Raw genomic sequence first — 22,275 nt, forward strand, 5'->3', positions numbered from 1 at the left:
CCCTGGAGCACTATTTTATGCCGTAGGTAATTTATAGGAGATACAAGGTGGATTAGGGTATCAGTCTCAGTGCCTTCACCAAGGACTCTAAACAAGTGTTGCTAAGGCGACACCTTCTGTGCTGACCTTGTAGCATCTTGTTCTTAACCCACCCAGTTGGCACAGGGGTATCTGCTTCTTCAAGAACATTCCTACATCACAATTTCTACTTCCACTCCTACTATAATTAGCTAACATTTACTGACCGTTTCTTCTTTCACTCAGATGTCACCTGGGATATGCTCACACTCTGAGATAAAATTAGCTTGAATCCACAGTCCAGATCCCATGACAGTCCACATCGCTGCAGCTTTTTACATGAGAAGGAAAGTCAACACAGGCTCCAGGGTCCTGTTGCTTCTCTTGAGTGATTTGTCATCTTAGACATACAACTCAGCTTTTCCCTCCATTTCTGCTTAAAACAATTCAAACCAAACATTTGAGAGTATGTAGATAATACTGGGGAATATTTTATAATTTTTAGGATTTCTTATTTCACATCACTCAGAAACATATATTAGTGTAGTGAATAATATTTGAAATATGAATTGAAATTCCCTTTGCTTACATTTCCTTTTACCATTATCTTTCTTCCCACTACTCAAGCAGTAGTATAATATCTTTCCTGCACCCTTAAGAGGAGGTTAGATAAAATCAGACAGAGAAAGACAAATATCATATGATATCAGTTGTATGTGGAACCTATTAAAAATGATACAAAAGAACTTATTTAAAAAGCAGAAACAAAATAATGCCATTTGCAGCAACATGGATGGAACTAGAGACTCTCATACTGAGTGAAGTCAGTCAGAAAGAGAAAGACAAATACCATATGATATCACTGATATCTGGAATCTAATATACAGCACAAATGAACCTTTCCACAGAAAAGAAAATCATGCACTTGGAGAATAGATTTGTGGTTGCCTGGGGGGAGGGGGAGGGAGTGGGATGGATCAGGAGCTTGGGATTAATGGATGCAAACTATTGCTTTTGGAATCGATTAGCAGTGAGATCCTGCTGTGTGTGTGTATATATACATACATACATACATATATATATAAAGCAGGAACAAACTCACAGATACCAAAACTGATCTTATGGTTACCATAGGTGAAACCATTGTGGGGGATCAAAGAATTGGGAGGGTGGGAATAACACATACACACTATTATATAAAATAGATGATAAACAAGGAGTTCCTGTTGTGGCTCAAGTGGTTAAGAATACGACATGGTGTCCATGAGGATGCGGGTTCAGTCTCTGGACTCACTCCGTGGGTTAAGAGTCCAGCATTGCTGACAGCTGCGGCATAGGTTGCAGAGGTGCCTTGGAACTGGCATTGCTGTGGCTGTGGCTTTTGTCTGCAGCTGCAGCTCTGATTTGACCCCTAGCCCAGGAACTTCCATATGCCATAGGTGAGGCCATAAAAAGAAAAAAGAAAAAAAGAACCTAATGTATAGCACAGGAAAATCTACTCAATAGTTCGTAATAACCTATATGGGAAAAAAAAGAATGGACATATTTATGTGTATGACTGAGTCACTCTGCTGTACACCTGAAATTAAGACAACATTGTAAATCATCTAAACCCCTTTTTAAAAAAAAAGTGGAGGTCAGATATAAACTAGACAGTTGAACTGAGAGTCACAATACCACAGTGACTGAAAAAAAAAAAGATTTTCTAAATTCCAAAATCTTAGCTTTAATTATCAAGATCCAAAACCTGAGGGAGGAAGACATAAAGTTTACCCTCAAACAATGTATAAGGAGGAGGAGAAAGATGAAGAGTCCGTGTTCAGCCACACAAGAAGAGGATGAAAGACGTTTCTTGTTGGGAGAAAGAATTTTAAAGAGGAGAGATGAGCAGGAAGATGGGTTTGTGAGTGTTTGGTGTTTCTGGATCCTCGTCCTCACTCCCCGCCCAGGCTGAGTCCAGGTGGGGAAGATAATTGGAAATCCAAGATGGATTTAGGAGACCCATGGCAGGAAAAAACTAGATCTTCCCTCTCAAAGCATAGCCTGTGAAGCCTGCTAGTCTCTTAGAGAAACTCTGGTACCAGCAAAATCTGAGAGATGCCTCGATAGCTGGTCCCAGGGCAGCCTTGGGGGGAGCCAGGCTGATACAGGGACGACAACAGAAAGTTATTGTGGCCCCTGAAAGGGGGGTGGGGATGTGAAGGAAGCTGGGATCTATGCCCCAGGGGCTGGACCCAGAGCGGCCTGCACTGCATCCAGAGGCTGGTGGGATAAGGTGCAGCCCAGTGGCTGCCCGAGATGCACACAGGGTGACTTAGGATAAGGACATCCTCTTCCCTGGACCAGGATGATACTTAAAGTCTCTTCATTCTGGAATTTATGTCACTTCCTGGGCAGAAAGGAGGAAACTCTTGAGGAAGACAAGGCAATGCCCAAATGGTGGCCATAATCTACAGCATTTCAACCCTAAGTATCTGAGCTAAACCTGAATCAGAAGATTATTTTTCTCACTACCCACTAAAAAGCAGGATTCAAAATTTAGTTCATTTATAGAGAAATAAAGAAAGTTCCAGTGTTGCATACCTGTGCAACATGTAGGGAAGGTTTATATAATTTTCACTCAAAATATCATTCCTGCTGTTGAAGTGCCATTTCATTTTCCCCCTGGGGTTTGTCACTTGTCCTTCACCCAGGCTTTCTTCTTCTTTCCGGCTTTCTCTACTCACATTCACTTCTCTGCTCCTTTTCCATTTTTTTTTTTCCACCTTGGGAATACCAAATTCTGCTTCTGTTATACAAAGCAAGTCAACCCCTACACCTTCTCCCCTGCCTCCTATTTTCATCACACACAAACCAGGTAAGTCTTGAGCAACATGAAGCATCTTTCCATGGAAAATAATCTATCTCTAGAACTCATTTGAAGTTATGAATGGCACCTTTCTCCTTTTATAGCTATGTAGCAGTAATGTGCTGTATGTACCTTAATTAATAGTAACACAAATAAGAAAATTGAAGACACAGCTCAACAGCAAAAAAACCAATAACCCAACTGAAAAGTGGGCAGAAGACCTGAATAGACATTTCTCCAAAGAAGATATACAGATGGCCAATAAGCACGTGAAAAAATGCTCAACATCACTAATTATTAGAGAAATGCAAATTGAAAATGCAATGAGTTACCACCTCACACCAGTCAGAATGGCCATTAACAAGTCCACAGACAAAAAATGCTGGAGAGGGTGTGAAGAAAAGGGAACCCTCCTACACCGTTGGTGGGAGAGTAAATTGGTACAATCACTATGGAAAACAGTGTGGAGGTACCTTAGAAAACTAAATATAGACCTACCATATGACCTAGCAATCCCACTCTTGGGCATATATCTGGACAAAACTTTCCTTGAAAAAGACATCCACCTGAATGTTCATTGCAGCACTGTTCACAATAGCCAAGACATGAAAACAACCTAAATGTCCACTGACAGGTGAATAGATTAAGAAGATGTGGTATATATACACAATGGAATACTACTCAGCCATAAAAAAGAGCAAAATAATACCATTTGCAGCAACATGGATGGAACTAGAGACTCTCATACTAAGTTAAGTAAGTCAGAAAGAGAAAGGCAAATACCTACCATAGGATATCACTTATATCTGGAATCTAATATACAGCACAAATGAACCTATCTACAGAAAAGAAACAAACTCATGGACTTGAAGAACAGACTTGCGGTTTCCAAGGGGAAGGAGGAGGAAGTGGGATGGACTGGAAGTTTGGGGTTTGTAGATGAAAACTATAGCATTTAGAATAGATGAGATCCTTCTGTATAGCTTAGGGAACTATATCTGGTTACTTGTGATGGAACATTATGGAGGATAATGTGAAAAAAAGAATATATATATATATGCCTGGACCACTTTGCTGTATAGCAGAAATTGACAGAACATTGTCAATCAACTATGATAGAAAAAATAAAAATCTTAAGAAAAAAGAATGATTATACTCTAAAAAAACAAGCAAACAAAAAAACCAAAACCCAAAAAAAACCACTTGATGGAGGCTCAGAAAGAAACTAGAAGGAGACATAGGTCAGAAATACTGTGGGCACTATTCAGACCCTGTCTCCCGCTTCTGAAATCCTGCACAATTAGCCATTTTATTGCAAATAGCACTAGTCTTTGCTTAAGTACTTGCTTAACATCCTTGAGGATTAAGTCTTGATCATTCCATTTCTTCTGAGGGTTTGGATTCCTTCCAGCCTACTTTGCTTGATGTTCTGGTTAACGAAATGGCTGATGGCTACTGGCTCTGTCTCTCCAACTGGCGAGGTCATTATCTGCCTTCTCACTTTGGCAGCTAGCTCAGTGGTACTATCAGACTCACTGCCGTTGAGGCCTGAGGGAATCTTTTAATTCCCCTTTGATGATAGTAGTCATTTCCTGCCCTGAGTTTCAACTGGAATTTGATCATGAACATTTCCTGTGCATCTCTCTGGAGCAGTGGCTGATGGATGGTATTATTGTTTAATCCTTTTATGTCCCCCACCCCCATGGACCTTTAGGGTCACTTGAAGAAATGTTCCAGCAACCTCCTCTGAGGAAAATGACTCCAAAAGGGAGTTGATTTACCCTAGTTCCCAACCAATGTTCTCACAAAATAGAGAGGGGAAAGAGAGTTGTGTAAACAGATAGAACCACACAAAATACTTCGCCCTAGACTGAAAAAAATTATGTATTTGGAAATGCCTCACAGCTCATGAAAAGTATGCACCTCAAATATTTTCTCATTTCAAAGACTAAAGAATAGAACATTGCATTTAACCTTGGAAATCCAAGTATCATTATGAATTTTATTTCAAGGTCATTTTACTCTGAAAAATTAACAATTTTTTTTTTTTTGTCTTTTTTTTGTCTTTCTTTTGTTGTTGTTGCTATTTCTTGGGCCGCTCCCACGGCATATGGAGGTTCCCAGGCTAGGGGTTGAATCGGAGCTGTAGCCACCGACCTACGCCAGAGCCACAGCAACGCGGGATCCGAGCCGCGTCTGCAACCTACACCACAGCTCACGGCAACGCCGGATCGTTAACCCACTGAGCAAGGGCAGGGACCGAACCCGCAACCTCATGGTTCCTAGTCGGATTCGTTAACCACTGCGCCACGACGGGAACTCCTGAAAAATTAACAATTTTTGATATTTATTGAAAACAATTATAAAAATAATCTTTCACAAGTTAATAAACTGTGCTAGAATAACTAAGCAGTTAAGAAGAATAAACTCGAGTCCAAATTGATGAATTTCTGTTTTAAAAACTCTTTTAGGTAGGCAAGTTATCTCAGCAATCAAAAATCATGTAACTCACCATATTTTTAATTTAAAAAACCCATATTATCATCTCAATAGGCACAGAAAAAAAATCATTTGACAAAATCCAGCATCCATCCTGATTTTTAAAAAGTTTTTTTTCAGCAAACTAAAAGTGGAAAGGAACTTCCACCGTTTGATAAAGGGCATCTACAAAAAACTACAGCTAATATCATATTCAATGACAAAAGTTTTATCCCTAAAACCAGAAACAAGTTGAGGATGTCTCACCACTGTTGTTCAACATTGTACTAGACATCCTAGCTAGTGCAACGGGCAAGAAGAAGAATTCAAAGATGTTAGAATGAAAGGGAAGGAGTTTACCTCTTTATTTGCAACCAACATGATTTTATACACAGAAAATCCTATGGAACCTACATAAAAGCTCTAAGAACTAGCAAGTAAGCTTAGCAAAGATACTAAGCATACTTAGAACAATTTACTTAGTAAGGAGAGAAAATCAGTACAAAAATCTATTATATTTCCATATGCTAGCAACTAATAATTGGAAATTTAAAATAATACCACTTAATATAACATTTAAAATGTTAAATCTAACCCAAAAATGTGCAACCCCTATACACTGGGAATTATAAACATTGCTGAAAGAAATTAAAGATCTAAATAATGGAGGGTTACACTGTCTTCATGTATTGGGGGACTCAATATTATTACAATAGTTCTCCCCAAATATATATATAGGTTCAGAGCATTAACATCAATATTCTAGCAGGTTGTTTTTGCATAATTGACAGACTACATTTATAATGCATATCGAAATGCAAAGGACCTAGGGTAACCAAAATCATCTTGAAAAATAAGAACCAGTTTGGAGGATTTATAGTGTCTAACTCAAAATTGTAATTAAGACAATATAGTAGCAGCTTAAGAATAGACAATAGAGTAACTAAACAAGATACAGAGACAAGATGTGGACACATGTATAGTAAAAAGTGCAAAAGCAATTCAGTGGAGAAAGGATAATTTTCAACAAATGATGTTATAAAAATTGGAGGGCCACATGCAAACATAAACTGATTCATGCCTTAAACCATTCAACTCAAAATGGATCATAGATCTAAATGTAAAACCTAAAACTATAAAACTTTTAGAAGAAAACTTAGGAGAAAATCTTTGTGACCTTGGGCTAAGCAAAAGTTTTCTTACACGTAACACCAAAAGCCAAATCTAAATTTAAAAACCATAAATTTGGCTTTACCAAAAATCAAGAAACTTCTGCTCTTTGAAAGACATCTCAGGAGAGTGAAAAGACAAACCACTAACTGGAAGAAAATATTTACAAATCACATATCTGACAAAGGATTTTTATCTAGAACTTGTATATAAAACACCCTCAAAACAGTAATATGAAAACAAATCATGCAATTTTTAAAAATGGACAAACAAGGAGTTCCCGCTGTGGCGCAATGGGATCGGCAGCATTTTGGGAGTGTTGGGATGCAGGTTCGATCCCTGGAGTGGCACAGTAGGTTAAGGATCCAGCGTTGTAGCAGCTGTGGCTTCGGTTGAGAATGTGGCTCATAACTGATCCCTGGCCCTGGTGCCATGTGCAGTGGGGCAGCCAAAAATGAAAAAAATAGAAAATAATAAAAATGGCAAACAAGACATGGAAACAACCTAAATGTCCACCCACAAACTAATGAATAAAGTAGATGTAGTACATATACGCAGTGGAATATCATTCATCTACCAAAAAAAAAAAAAAAAAAGGAAATTTTGCCATTTGAGGCAACATGGATGGGCATTATGGTAGGTAAAATAAGTCAGACAGAGAAAGACAACTACCATATGACCTCACTTATATGTGAAATCAAAAATGTCAAATTCACAGAAACAAAGAGTAGTTGCCAGGAGCTGAAGGGGTAGAGGAAATAGGGAGATGCTGGCTAAAGGGTACAAACTTCTGGTTATAACATGATCAAGTTCTAGGTGTCTAAGTTACAGCTTGGTGACTGTAGTTAATTGCATTGTGTTGGAGAGTTCCCTTCGTGGCTTAGTGTTTAATGAACCCAAGTAGGATTCATGAGGATGTAGGTTCAATCCCTGGCCTCACTCATTGTGTTAAGGATCTGGCATTGCCATGAGCTGTGGTGTAGGTCATAGATGCGGCTCAGATCCCTCACTGCTGTGGCTGTGATGTAGTCTGGCAGCTGTAACATCGATTCTACCCCTAGTCTGGGAACTTCCATATGCCACAGGTGTGGCACTAAAAAGCAAAAACAAAAACAAACAAGCAAAAAACAATCGTACTGTATTGTATATTTGAAAGTTGCTATGAGAGTATATATTTATCTTTAATATTCTTGCCATAATCACAATTACAGCAAAATGGTAATTATGTGAGGTAAAGAATGTGTTAACTATCCTTACTGTGCCAAGCACATAGCATGATATAGATGTTTCAATGTTTCGAATCATCACAATGAACATCTTTAACTTACATGATGTTATATGTCAATTACATTTCAATAAAACTGGAAAAAATTTTAAATTAAACATGGGCAGAAAATTTGAACAGGCACTTGAGCAAAGAAGATACATGAATGGCAAATAAGCACATAAAATATGTTCAACATGATGAGTCAATAGGGAAGTGCAAATTAAGCCATGATGTGATATTGCCTCACACCTATAAAAATGGCTAAAATTAAAAAGATGAACCATACCACATGTTAGCAAAGATGCTGAACAACTGTAATTCTCATACACTACTGATAAAATGTAAAATGGTATAAACTGGAAAACAGTTTGGTAATTTCTTAAATACTTAAAAATATACCTCCTTCCATTTGATTCAGTGATTTTGCTCCTGGGTATTTATCCAAAAGAAAAAAAAAAACATATGTCTATACAAAGATTAGTACACAAATGCTCGTAGTACACTTATTTATAACAAAAACTGGAAACAACTCAAATGTTCTTTACCAGGTAAATGGATATACAGGTTGTATATACAATGAAATACTACCCAGCAATTTTTTAAAAATGAGCTATTCATTCATGCAACATGCACGAATTGTAAAAATGCTTTTGCTGAATGAATGAAAACAGATTCTGCCCCACCCACCCACACGCGAAGAGTAGACAGTGTATAATTCTATTTATACATAATTCTGGAAAAGACAATTGAATGTATTTTCTGTCATGAAAGTAGATCAGTGGTTGCCTGGGGATAGGGAGGAAGGTTTGCTGGAGGGGTGGAGAGGAAAGGAGTTAGGAATTACAAAGGGCACAGGCTCCCTTTCGGTGGTGATTGTGGCGAAGTTTCCACATATGTCAAAAGCCATCAAATTGTATACTTGAAACATGTCGGCAGTAGGTGTCAATCACAGCTTGGTAAAGCTGTTCTCAACAACCCCTTTTAAATGATTTTAATTAATTCATTTATGGAAAATCTGACTTTATAGCCTATGTTTTAAAATTAAAAATTTGCTATTTTTGGAAATGTGTCAAGCAGTCATTTTTTAAGAACATTTACGCATTTGAATGGCATGACTGAAAATGTCAAACTGCACAGGTGAGATCTCTAAAAGGCAGATTTGTTTGAGCAAATGATCCAAAGTGGTTGCCTGGAACCAGGTGCCAGGCAGAGTGCTATAGGTGTAATGTGCATGGATCTTGTCTTTAGGGACTCAGGAGATCTGAACACACTGGAAATGCTGGACTCTTAAGGAAAAGCCAAAATAGGAGGACATGGCACTGGTAGCTTGGGCTGTTGGGATGGGGAAAGTACAGGCACCAGGCTGACAGTAGAAATGGGCTCCAAGTCTTCCTGGGGTTGACCGCACTCCCTCGGGCAGCCCTCACCTGCCCAGGTGGACAACCAGAGGCATCTCAACAGCGTGGCTCTTCTTTCTCACCTGTGGGAAGGCAACCACCAAGCCCTGCTTTGGGGCATGAAAAGCCATAAAGAGCTCACTGCTGCTCCTCCTCCCCTGAAAAGCTGAGAAGAGCAAAGAGGACCAAAAATGATCCAAATATGGCTCTAGGCCTGATTTTTGTGTTTCTGCCAGTTCCTTCCTTCCTTCCTTCCTTCCTTCCTTCCTCTCTCTCTTTCTCTCTTTCTTTCTTTCTCTTTCATCTTTTGTCTTTTTTAGGGCCACACCCATGACTAGGGGGCCAATCAGAGCTGTAGCTGCCACCATACACCACAGCCACAGCAACGCAGGATCCAACCTGCAGTCTTTGACCTACACCACTGCTCACCCGAATGCTGGATCCTTAACCCACTGAGAGAGGCCAGGGATCGAACCCTAGTCCTCATGTGTACTGATTGGGTCTGTTAACCACTGAGCCATGGTGGGAACTCCAGTTTCTGCCAATTTCAATAAGAGTCAACGTGTTATAGTCAACAATACTGTATTGTAAACTTCAATGTTCCTAAGAGACTAGATCTTCATTGTTTTCACCACAAAAATAGAAGCAATAATTGTGTCACGTGATAGAGATGGGTGCTAAGGCTACGGAGGTAATCCTACTGCAATACGGAAATGGATCAAATCAGCACCTTGTACACCTTCAACTTACGCAATGTTGTGTGGCAACTATATTTCAATCAAAAGAAAAAGATTCAACATGAAGCTCTCGCGCTGGCCATGGTAGCAGTGGGAAGAGCCACGGTGTACCTGTGGTCCCAGCCGTCAGTGACTACTTGCAAACTGCGTTGGCTCCAAACAGACACATGCAAAAGAAGCAGCTGCCCCAGAGCAAATCAGTGATGAAGATGAGGTTGAGAGGGAACGTTCTATTCCAGTTGAGGAGGGAGCTGACTGAGGACTAACTGCTCACTAGAGACTTTAGGGTCTAGCCACAAAGGACCCAACTGTCACTCTGGGATGGGACATGTAACAGCAGCCACTGAAGGGCATCCAGTCAACCTCCTAAGACTGGGAGTAATCTAGATATGAAAGAGAGAAAGGTGAAAAATCATGAACCTTTCTTTGTTATCCCCTCAGAATTTGCTTTTACTCATCTATTCAAGATGTCTTATATGAAATGGTTTCAAAAAATCTGATCTGTGATAAAATTCTGAAAATAAATATCAGAGTTGGCATCACTGCTGTGCATAGAATGTCCTGCCACTGTGGAAAAGTTTTCATCTGCACTGTCCAATGTGTTAGCCACATGTGCACCACTAAACACTTGCAATGTGACAAAGGTGAATGTTATTGAATTTATAACTATTTAACTTGTATTTGAATAGTGACATGTGGCTAATGGCTACAGTATTCATTGTTTATAACCTACCCTAAAACAGTCTGCTTTTTATTTACTTATTTATTTAGGGCCGTACCCATGGCATATGAAAGTGCCCAGGCTAGGGGTCAAATAGGAGCTGCAGCTGCAGGTCTATGGCACAGCCACAGCAACCCCAGATTCAAGCCTTGTCTGAAACCTATACCACAGTTCATGGCCATGCCAGATCCTTAACCCACTGAGCAAGGCCAGGGATCGAAGCTGCCTCCTCATGGATACTTGTCGGGTTTGTTACCACTGAGGTACAATGAGAATTCCCAGTCTGACTTTTAACTGGTGATAGTGTTGCCCTGAGTGAAGTTCAAGAAACAAGTTAAATTGCTACAAATAAAAAGCACCAATACTTTTGAATTCTGCATTTGAGAACATCTCAAAATTGGCAGTTTTCTTCTCATTCTTCTTGTTGGCTTTTGTTTGTTCAGTTTTTATTGTTGTTTGCTTTTTAGAGATGCACCTGCCACATATGGAAATTCCAGGCTAGGGGTTGAGTGGGAGCCACAGCCACAGGCCTACACCACAGCTGTAACAACACCAGATCCGAGCCACGTCTGTGACCTACACCATAGCTCAAGGCAATGCTGGAACCTTAACCCACTGAGCAGGGCCAGGGATCAACCCTCATCCTGATGGATACTAGCTGGATGCATAACCTGCTGAGCCACAGTGGAACTCCCTGTTTGTTTTTGGTTTTAGTGAATACCAAGAGAAATTTTTAGAAAAGACAGCAGAGATGTTTCTTTTTTTTTTTCTAAAGGAAATTCATTAATTTCATTATGTTAGAGATTAGTTCCTATCAGCTTTTATACAGTGAGCAAGAAAGTTTTAGCAGATATATGTTATTTTGCTGCTCAGCTTTCACTTACATTTGTCCTGGTAACAGAACAATGGTTTATTTCTCTGTCACACCACCCAAACCCATCCACCACTTTCATCCTTGTCCCATCACTCAAACATGAGGCAGAGGGTGGGGTGGGGGGTGGTTAGAAACTTTCTTATCATCCAATCAGAACCAACCAAGTGAAATGAATTTTGTAGGGACTGGAGAGAGAAAGACTACTCATGTTGCCAGGACTGCTGGCACATGAGCATAACGTGAGCCTGGAGGGATCAAGGAAGCTACCAACAAAAAAGAAGGCTGGGCACAGGCAATGAGAGGCTCCTCACTCCCTCCCCTGTCCTTGGAATGTACATTCTACCCACTGTTTCTGCATTAGGAACTACTTTAAAGATGCAGCCTTGAGAGAGCATTGTGTTGCTGAGAACCTGTGGATGATATATGTGACTGAACCCCACTAAAGCCTCTGTATAAGCTCTTTAAGATGCTGGTGGTGGGTGTGGAGATCTATTTCTCTTGCAGCTGGCCTTGGCAAACCTCATATCTAAGTTCTCTTGCTCCCAGTCTGGAATCATCTGCTTCTTCCTTTGGTTTCTCCAAAGGAAGGGCATATGGGTGCCTGCCTGAAGTTACAGACAAACATGAAGCAATACAGCTGGTTTCAAAATCAGGTTATCTAATTCAAATTCCCATGCCTTGTCCTTCCTACTGGGTTATTGATAATGTCGTCACGTTACTGGGGATACTGACGTATTTACACCATAGAGATCACTGGGCTTTTTCAGACAGAGACTCACATGTGATTCAAGAGAGCCACGAGGGGTCCCTAAGTCCTGATTCAGAGCAATAGCATAATCCCTGTTGACACCCTACCATTAGTCATAAATCTGACATAAACAGTAATGCTGCTAAAGATATGGAAAAGAGTATAAACATTGATTTTTTTAAAGCTCTACAAATATTTCCATTTCTCTTTTTCTTTTCCTTCTTCTTTTTGCCAAATGTAAATTCTCAAATTATTAACTTATAGAAATAAGCAACTCATCTGTAAGGGCTGAAGATACGTGTATTTAATTGACTCTGGATTTACTGTCAGCCTTTATGACCAACATGGAAAAAGACATGGGGTCTATGTTAGTTCATTTCACATGGTGGCTGCCTGGTAAATGTTTATTGAATTAACCAATTTTTCAAATAACCAAATATTTACTGAACTCAACTCTGTAGAGGCTCCAAGAAGAAAAACTTTCTGTCCTGAAGGAGAAATGACCTTGTTGAGGGGGTGAGGCAAAAACACCTGTTCATGCTGAGCGTCAACAATACAAGAGCGCAGGATAATAATGAAAGAACTAGTATGGGATTAATTGCTGATTAAGTGATGGGTAATAGGTAGTGAAGAATTTCTGAGCAGAAAGCACCTGTTCAAGCAGAAATGATCCAACAGACGTTTCACAGGGGAGATGATTTGAATTTGATCATAAAAGGTGACTCTGCTTTGGGTGGATAAAGGTGTTGAGGAGGGCTACTGTGAAAGACATGAGAACAGGGAAACACAAAGATTTCCTTTCTAAAAGGCTGTTTTTCTATTAAAGAAAGAGTATAGAAGTATTGGGGTGAAGTTGCTTATGTCAGAGCTATCAGGAGTCTTTAATTATCTATCTCAAAGCAGCAAAATATCTCAAGTACTCTTTAAGACTTTGGATACTAAAATAAATTAGCTAAAATTCAAGTGTTAAAAAATCAGAAAATTGCCTTTATTTCTAATTTTTTTTTTACTTGTAAAACTACACTCTCAGAGAATATCATTTGGAAAAGTAAATATCTTTCTCTGGAGTTTAAATTTAAACTAAGTCTCTGTGTTTTTGAGTTAAATCTCAAGTATTTAAATAATCAAGAGGGAGTTCTCATTGTGGCTCAGTGGTTAACGAACCTGACTAGTATCCATGAGGATGTGGGTTCAATCCCTGGTGGGTTTAATCCCTGCAGTGGGTTAAGGATCTGGTGTTGCTGTGAGCTGAGGTGTAGGCCAGCAGCTGCAGCTCTGTTCAATCCCTAGCCTGGGAAATTCCATATGCCTCAGGTGTAGCCCTAAAAAAAAAAAAAAAAAAGATTTTTCCCAATGAATACAAGCATTCATAATAATTTTCAATGGTATGTTTTAGAAAAATCCCATGTCCCTATCTTTTGTAAGACACCTTATTTTTCCACCTTCTGTTTTTCAGATTATGTACCACGTGTGAAATAGTTTTATGTTTCTCTTTCATTTGTGGAGAGTCTATCATGTTTCCAGGTTGCTCCTCACATCCCAGGAGTCTGAGGTTCAGTTTCGGTTTCTGAAATCCACAAAGAACCTTGTTACGGGGGAGTTCCAGCCAGAACTTGAACCCTAGTTTCCTGCATATACACCTATCTGTAAGTGACAACAAATTGGTTCTGAGAAGTGGATTGCCTAGTTTTAAAACACGCACTATTCTGTCTAAGAATGAGACCAGGACAAAAATTTCCATTTGCCTAGGGAGTCTAATAAAAGAAAATGGGGGGGGGGAGTTATTATTGGGAAGAAAAATTGTCATCTCCTTTCCAAACAGTGCTAGAGGCACATGTCAGAATGTACTAAAAATAGAAAAAAGTCATTTTTCCTCCTCCCCCCCTTTTTTTTTTACTGTTAATGTAGCTTGTGTGAGGCAGCTGCAAATCTTCATTTTCATGGAAACAATCCCATACTCTTGTTCACCCCCAAGCCCTTTTCTTCCAACTCAGCTCTGATTTTTTTTTTTTTTTTTCCCTTCTCATGGGGTCGTAACATTTTGAAACTTAGGGATCGCTTTGTCTTATTTTATAAAGTGAATGAACAGACAAGAGTGATACAGGAAAATCATGGGAGAATCCACCCATCATCCTATCCCTTGTCCTTGTTCTCATGTACAGGCTAAGTACACTCCAGTAATATTCAGCTTTTTGAAAAGATGTGCTGATTGTAGGACTCTGTATCTTAGCGTAGGTAGTTAGTTCCCTTGCCTGGAATGACCAGCTCCTCCCTCATCGGAAAGACACTTGCTCCTCCTCCAAGACCCAACTCAAAGATCACCTCATTCAGGAGCCTTTTCCGGTGCTCTGAGGCAATCACTGTCTTGTGACCCTTCTTAGAGTGCCTGGTGACACCTCTGTCACAGCACTTGTCATGGTGTACTACAATAATCTGTTACACACTCAGACACTCACTGGACTGTGAGTGACTCAGTGTCAACTCTTCATTTCCACATATCCATTGTTGAGCATAGTACTTGCCACATAAATACGTAATTAATAGCTGATGTCTGAGTGGCTGGCTGGAATTTGCGTGCAGCCCCCCTCACCTCTAATATGTAACATATTCTCAGATCTGAGTCTTATTCTAAATTGAAATCATTACTTGGGTAATGATTCTGAACTCCACACCTTTTGGGTAATAAACTAAATTAACATAGTTGCTTGTTTCCAAGCTTCTTTGACATGTTTGCTGAATAAATTGTTAACTAAAACATATGACTCATTACCTTTTCAAGAAGTATATGGTCGTTTAGACTTCTCCCTAGAAAAACTGAATCAGTGGACTTGACAAATTTAAAATAAAGCAAAATTAGAGTTTGATTATTTGTGCCTTTTTGTAAGACATCTCTTTGTCCTCCCTTAAATCGATATGATTAGACTTCATAATCAAGTTTTTATAAACTGTTATCCTCATGGATGTCCTTGAAGAGTTTTCCAACACTTGTGAGATTTCTGCCCTCAAATATTTTAGGGACTAGGAAGAATGGAGTTTAATAAATATGTGTTTAATAAATATTACCAAATAGGAGAGGTCAAAAATTTTAAACTTAGTTTTTTAAAAAGTCAGTTCTATCCTTATCTTCCAGTCTAGGAGTAAAATGGAAATGACTCTGGGAACTCTGACTGCGTTGCTGATGAATCATTCCTGCTGTGACTTGAGGCCCCAGCACTGGGTTCCTGTGTATTTTCTCCACTGCCATCATTGGTTTGATATGTTTGTTTAAAATGAGCCAAACTAGTGCAAACATTTCAGCCCCTATAGGAAGGCCACTAACCTGCCTGAGAGGGGAGCTCATTACGGGTGTTGAACAAATCTTTTGGATAAAAATCAAAGGCTACAAAGAACTTGGTATAAGCAAACTCTGTAAGCACACATGGAGCCAAAAATAAATGGTGTGTATTGGCAAAGGCTCAGTGCTCAGAAGTTAGGCTTTGAAACTTCTGCTGTAAGTTTCCAACTTTCCCTCTAAACTGAAAATATACTATTTGCAGTTCTCTACGGTTCTAAGTAATTGCTCCCTACTACAGAAAAATGTAGAAATTGTAAATGTTATTCTTATCTATTTGTTTCCTCTTTAAAGCCAGTTGGTATATTTGTTTTTTGGATACAAAGGAAAAAATCTTTAAAATTTGCCTTATATTCTATAGTTTTCCTAAAGGTAAAATCATGTCTCAGCATATATGTTTTCCTTTTTTTTTTTGTCTTTTAGGGCTGTATCCAAGGCATATGGAAGTTCCCAGGCTAGGGGTCAAATTGGAGCTGTAGCCGCCCCAGCCTATGTCATAGCCATAGCAACACAGGATCCCAGCCGCATCTGCAACCTACACCACAGCTCACAGCAACATTGAATCCTTAACCCATTGAATGAGGCCAGGGATCAAACCTGCATCCTCATGGATACTAGTCGAATTCTTTCCCACTGCGTCACACCTGGGACTCTTGAAGTGTGTTTTCTCATTTTGCATTCCAATCATATATATACATCACTTGAAACAAAAGCAGAGACATATTGAGAAAAGATACTTGTATGTATATCCTGATTGGAGCAGGAAGTAACTTGGAAAAATCTTGTGAGGGGCTTTCTTGTGACCAAATCTGACCAGTGTTTGGGAAAGTCCAGGTGTTTATGAACTTAATATAAATTTTAAATTGTTCTCTGAACTCTTATACCAAGCATGGATTTACCTTTATTCCATCTCTCCCAGTCCCCACCCGCTAAGGTTTGAAATATGTCTTTATACCTTGAACTTAAAAGGGGGAGGGAACTGTTACCCCAGCAAAATGCTTAACCAAAATTCTCCCATCTGTCTCCTTGCTGTCTCTTTAAACCAACAAAGAAAGGCGCCAGGACACTTTATGAAGCTTTCAAAATGTAAATCCTAGTTTTCAAATATTATGTTGCTATGAATTCAGTTCCTTGGGGACTTACTTTTATTATTAGAGCACTGATTTACTTTCTCTCCAAGACAGATCACCAGGGCTGAGTGAAAACAGCGGGAGCCAGGCTCTATGTTATCTATGTCAGCTCCCTAGCCTGCTGTTCTCTTAACCCAGGCCAACACGATGCGGAATAGCAGTTAAATATTTTCCAAGTTATCCGAGTAAGATATATATACACACACACACACACACACACACACACACAAATATATATAGGTACAAACACACACATACATACATACTTATATAAGTGTGCGTGTGTGTGTGTTTGTGTGTGTGTATGGTCATATATGGTTTTACAAATAAAAGAGAAAGTCTTTTCAACTGGACGTGTTCTCTGGATAACTTTAAATACAAAAAGATGGGCAGACAGGAAAACAGTGCCTGGAGATAGAACACGACCTGGCAACTTGCATAAGTCTATCCTCTTCTTAAGATGAAAATGACACACCTTGGTGGGATGTAGCCTAAGCTTCCTCTTCCTCAATGAAGTCACCGCCTCAGCTGGTGTGCCCGGTCACTCCCTCGGTGAGTCAGTCACGTAATCATGTGTGGAAACTGGCCTACCATCGTGTGGTTTTGTTCCAAGAGGAGATTCACTTCATTGATTTCCAAGCCCAAGGCCACTGAAAGTGCATCATTAACAAAGCTTTTTAGGACATTTGTGTCACGAGATGTTTGATACAATTAAGTAGAATCTGCAATGATAGCTCAAGCCCAGTTAAGATACATGGAAAATCAGCAGTCATCCATCCATAACCCAGTTTTCTGATGGCAAATTCTGGGGGGAAAAATTGCTTTGTAATACTAAAGCCTCACTTTGTGTTTTGAATAAAATGGTGCCCCTCATTAATAACATTTAAAATGAGTATTTTTTTCACTTTCAGAAACGGTCATTTTCTAAAGATCATAGACTAATCACAAGTCATAGCTGGATCTATGTGACAAGACACTAGCTTTTAGGAAGAATCAGTTGCAGCTGTGTTTTTTTGTCCTCCAATCATTGATCTCCCCCAAATCGAGATTCTTTTACCCCTTGGGAAGCCATTTTTATATGTAAAAGAGATTTTTTATCTCCTACTGTGTTATTTATGACCCTTGTTATATAAAGCCAAGAGAAACCACATTAAAGACAGGTCCCCTTTGTGAGTGAAACATCTTCCTTTCCAGATTTGTCTAATAGAATTGTCTGAACTCTGGAGTAGGAGGAGCCAGGTTACCATGGCATTAGCAGCAGCTGTAACCAATAATAGAGAAAAGGAATCTGAGAGGAGGAAAGGTATCCCTCACTGTGCCTCAAAGTGGGTAGACTTACTAGCAATTCTAAACATTGACTGCTCTAGAAGGCAGGGACCAAGAAAAAAAATCAGATATACATGCAAAAAAGTTCTAGTATTGGAAAATATTCGGCAGTTCCTGTCATGGCTCATTGGTAATGAACTCAAATAGTATCCATGAGGATGTGGGTTTGATCCCTGGCCTAGCTCAGTGGGTTAAGGATCTGGCTTTGCCCTGAGCTGCAGTGTAGTTCGTAGACACTGCTTGGATCACCTAGTTGCTGTGGCTGTGGTGTAGGCTGGCAGCTGTAGCTCCAATTCCGCCCCAAATCTGGGAACTTCCATGTTCTGCACCTGTGGCCCTAAAAAGCAAGAAAAAAGAAAGAAAGAAAGAGAGAAAGGAAGAGAAAATATTTTCAGTAAGGGGAAACAGAATTTAAATCACTGAAATTTTACAGGCAGTGAAGTGAAGCTGTTTAAGTTTTTTTTTTCAGATTTACTGAGATATAATTGACATATAACACTGGATAAGTTTAAAGTGTTCAGCATAATGATTTGACTTACCTGTTCTTTGAAATGATCACCACAAAATGTTTAGTTAACACCCACCACCTCATTGTTACAAAAAGAAAAAAAAAAAAAAAGAGAGAGAGAGAGAGAATATTTTTTGTTGTGAGAACTTTTAAGATTTACTCTCTTAAAATGGAAAGATATTCCATGTTCATGGATTGGAAAAAATCATATTGTAAAAATGGCCATACTACCCAAAGCAATCTACAGATTCAATGCAATCCCTATCAAATTACCCATGACATTTTTCACAGAACTAGAACAAACAATCCAAACATTTATATGGAACAACAAAAGACCCAGAATTGCCAAAGCAATCTTGAGAAACAAAAATCAAGCAGGGGCATAACTTTCCCAGACTTCAAGAAATACTACAAAGCCACAGTCATCAAAACAGTGTGGTCCTGGTATCAAAACAGACAGACAGACCAATGGAACAGAATAGAGAACCCAGAAATAAACCCTGACACCTATGGTCAATTAATCTTTGACAAGGGAGGCAAGAACATAAAATGGGAAAAGGAAAGTCTATTCAGCAAGCATTGCTGGGAAACCTGGACAGCTGCATGCAAAGCAATAGGAAATTAGAACACACCCTCACACCATGCACAAAAATAAACTCCAAATGGCTGAAAGACCTAAATATACGACAGGACACCATCAAACTCCTAGAAGAGAACATAAGCAAAACACTCCCTGACATCAACATCATGAATATTTTCTCAGGTCAGTCTCCCAAAGCAATAGAAATAAGAGCAAAAATAAACCCATGGGACCTCATCAAACTGAAAAGCTTTTGCACAGCAAAGGAAACCCAAAAGAAAACAAAAAGACAACCTACAGAATGGGAGAAAACAGTTTCAAATGATGCAACGGACAAGGGCTTAATCTCTAGAATATATAAGCAACTTATACAACCCAACAGCAAAAAAGCCAATCAATCAATGGAAAAATGGGCAAAAGACATGAATAGACTGTTCTCCAAGGAAGATATACAGATGGCCAACAAACACATGAAAAAATGCTCAAGATCCCTGATTATAAGAGAAATGCAAATCAAAACTACCATGAGATACCACCTCACACGAGTCAGAATGGCCATCATTAATAAGTCCACAAATAGCAAGTGCTGGAGGGGCTGTGGAGAAAAGGGAACCCTCCTGCACTGTTGGTGGGAATGTAAACTGGTTTAGCTACTATGGAGAACAGTTTAGAGATACCTTAGAAAACTATACATAGAACTTCCATATGACCCCGCTCCCACTCTTAGGCATCTATCCGGACAAAACTCTACTTAAAAGAGACACATGCACCCGCACGTTCATTGCAGCACTATTCACAATAGCCAGGACATGGAAACAACCTCAATGTCCATCAGCAGATGATTGGATTAGGAAGATGTGGTATATATACACAATGGAATACTACTCAGCCATAAAAATGAACAAAATAATGCCATTGGCAGCAACATGGATGGAACTAGAGACTCTCATACTGAGTGAAATGAGTCAGAAAGACAAATACCATATGATATCACTTATAACTGGAATCTAATATCCAGCACAAATGAACATCTCCACAGAAAAGAAAGTCATGGACTTGGAGAATAGGCTTGTGGCTGCCCAACGGGGAGAGGGAGGGAGTGGGAGGGATCGGGAGCTTGGGGTTATCAGATACAACTTAGAATAGATTTACAAGGAGATCCTGCTGAGTAGCACTGAGAACTATGTCTAGATACTTATGTTGCAACAGAACAAAAGGTGGGGGAAAAATGTATGCATGTAGAAATAACTTAATCCCCATGCTGTACAGCGGGGGAAAAAAAGAGATTTACTCTTTTAGCAACTTCCAAATATACCATATAGCAGTGTTAACTACAGATGGACCTTGAGGGCATGATGCTCAGTGAAATAAGTCAGACAGAGAAAGACAAATACTGTATGATCTTATTTATATAATTTGGTATCTAAAAACAAGCAGACTCACAGAAAAAGAGATCAGATTTGTGGTTATCAGAGATAGGCAGTAAGAGAATTCAATGAAGCTGGTCAAAAGGTACAAACTTGTAGTTATAAGTAAGGACTGTGGAAGCTGATTAAGTCTTATGGTGATTCTCAGTTTTGCCCTTTCTCCTGGGTCTCATTTCACTAAGCATTAAATCAGAGACCTTGTGAAATCCTTTGGATTAAAATGAGTGCCACAGCAGCCAGGTCATAGGACTAAATAAGAAGGTAAATAAAAACCAATTCGATAACACTTGTTCCCAAATACCAAACCTGAGTAGCTCCTGCCAGCTTGATGGGTTGTGCGAATCCACGGAAGCTGTTGGTTCCATCCCCCAGGAAGGAAAGCAGTCTGTCCTGAGGGAGCTTCTCTGGTGCTGAGACTGCAGGAGGCCGAGCACTGTGGGTAGATAACAGCCATCAGGTGGGGAGAAGTGAGCAGGGCGAAAAGGAAGGGCTGCAGAGAGAATCAATGATTGGAAAGCAATACGGCAGGAATAAGATGAAATGTCAGAGGACACTGGGTTCAAAGACCTTGTGAAATGTTCAGAGAGTAGAGACAAATTTCAAAATGCATTGCAGTACAACTCGTACATGAGGAATAGTACCATGTAAAGTGTGAAACTAAGAGGAAAATGAGGATGACACAGGTGCTGGGTTAATGCAGCAATGCAGGTCAGGGTGGTGGTGGCTGAGCTCCAGTGAGGAGAGTCACAGTTTGGGTGTGTAATGTTTGTTCTAAGTTGGCTACAGATCCAGAGTATTAGGAGTTGGTAGAGAGCCTTTGGAGCAAGAAGCTGAGGACCTATGAAGTTTGGTTTTTCAGGTTGTACTGTTAGATCCCAGATCCCTTTCTTTTTCAAAATTTATTTGTATACGGATTCCGTCGTGGCGCAGTGTTAACGAATCGATAAGACCATGAGTTGCGGGTTCGGTCCTGCCTTGTCAGTGGGTTATGATCGGCGTTGCTGTGAGCTGTGGTGTAGGTTGCAGACGCGGTCGGATCCGCGTTACTGTGGCTCTGGCGTAGGCAGTGGCTACAGCTCCGATTCAGCCCTAGCCTGGAACTCATATGCCGCGGGAGGCCAAGAAATAGCAACAACAACAACAAAAGACAAAAGACAAAAAAAAAAAATTATTTGTATATTTATTTCATGATTTTTATTTTTTCCATTATAGTTGGTTTACAGTGTTCTGTCAATTTCTACTGCACAGCAAAGTGACCCAGTCTCACACACACACACACACACACACACGTGTATATATTTTTTTCTCACATTATCCTCCATCATGTTCCATCATAAGTGACTAGATAGAGTTCCCTGTGCTATACAGCAGGATCTCATTGCTTATCCACTCCAAATGCAATAGTTTGTATCTACCAACTCCAAATTCCCAGTCCATCTCACTCTCTCCCCCTCCACCTTGGCAAACACAAGTCTGTTCTCCAAGTCCATGAGATTCTTTTCTGTGGAAAGGTTCATTTGTGCCATATATTAGACTCCAAATATAAGTGATATCATATAGTATTTGTCTTTTTCTGACTTACTTCACTTAGTATGAGAATCTCTAGTTTCATCCATGTTGCTGCCAATGGCATTATTTTCTCTTTTTTATGGCTGAGTAGTATTCCATTGTGTATATATGCCCCTTCTTCTTAATCCATTCATCTGTCAATGGAC

The 22,275-nt window shown here is 39.6% G+C and overlaps 1 long non-coding RNA gene across 1 annotated transcript; it reads right to left on the reverse strand.

Moving 5' to 3' along the window:
- LOC110257468 lies at positions 17,059-21,284 on the reverse strand. Its single transcript, XR_002340088.1, has 3 exons — positions 21,202-21,284; positions 20,867-20,993; positions 17,059-17,369 (listed from the first exon to the last, which is right to left on the reverse strand). It is a non-coding gene; the product is annotated as an uncharacterized LOC110257468 (long non-coding RNA).

The sequence above is a fragment of the Sus scrofa genome, chromosome 17 (assembly GCF_000003025.6).
Source record: "Sus scrofa isolate TJ Tabasco breed Duroc chromosome 17, Sscrofa11.1, whole genome shotgun sequence".
NCBI classification, from domain to species: domain Eukaryota; kingdom Metazoa; phylum Chordata; class Mammalia; order Artiodactyla; family Suidae; genus Sus; species Sus scrofa.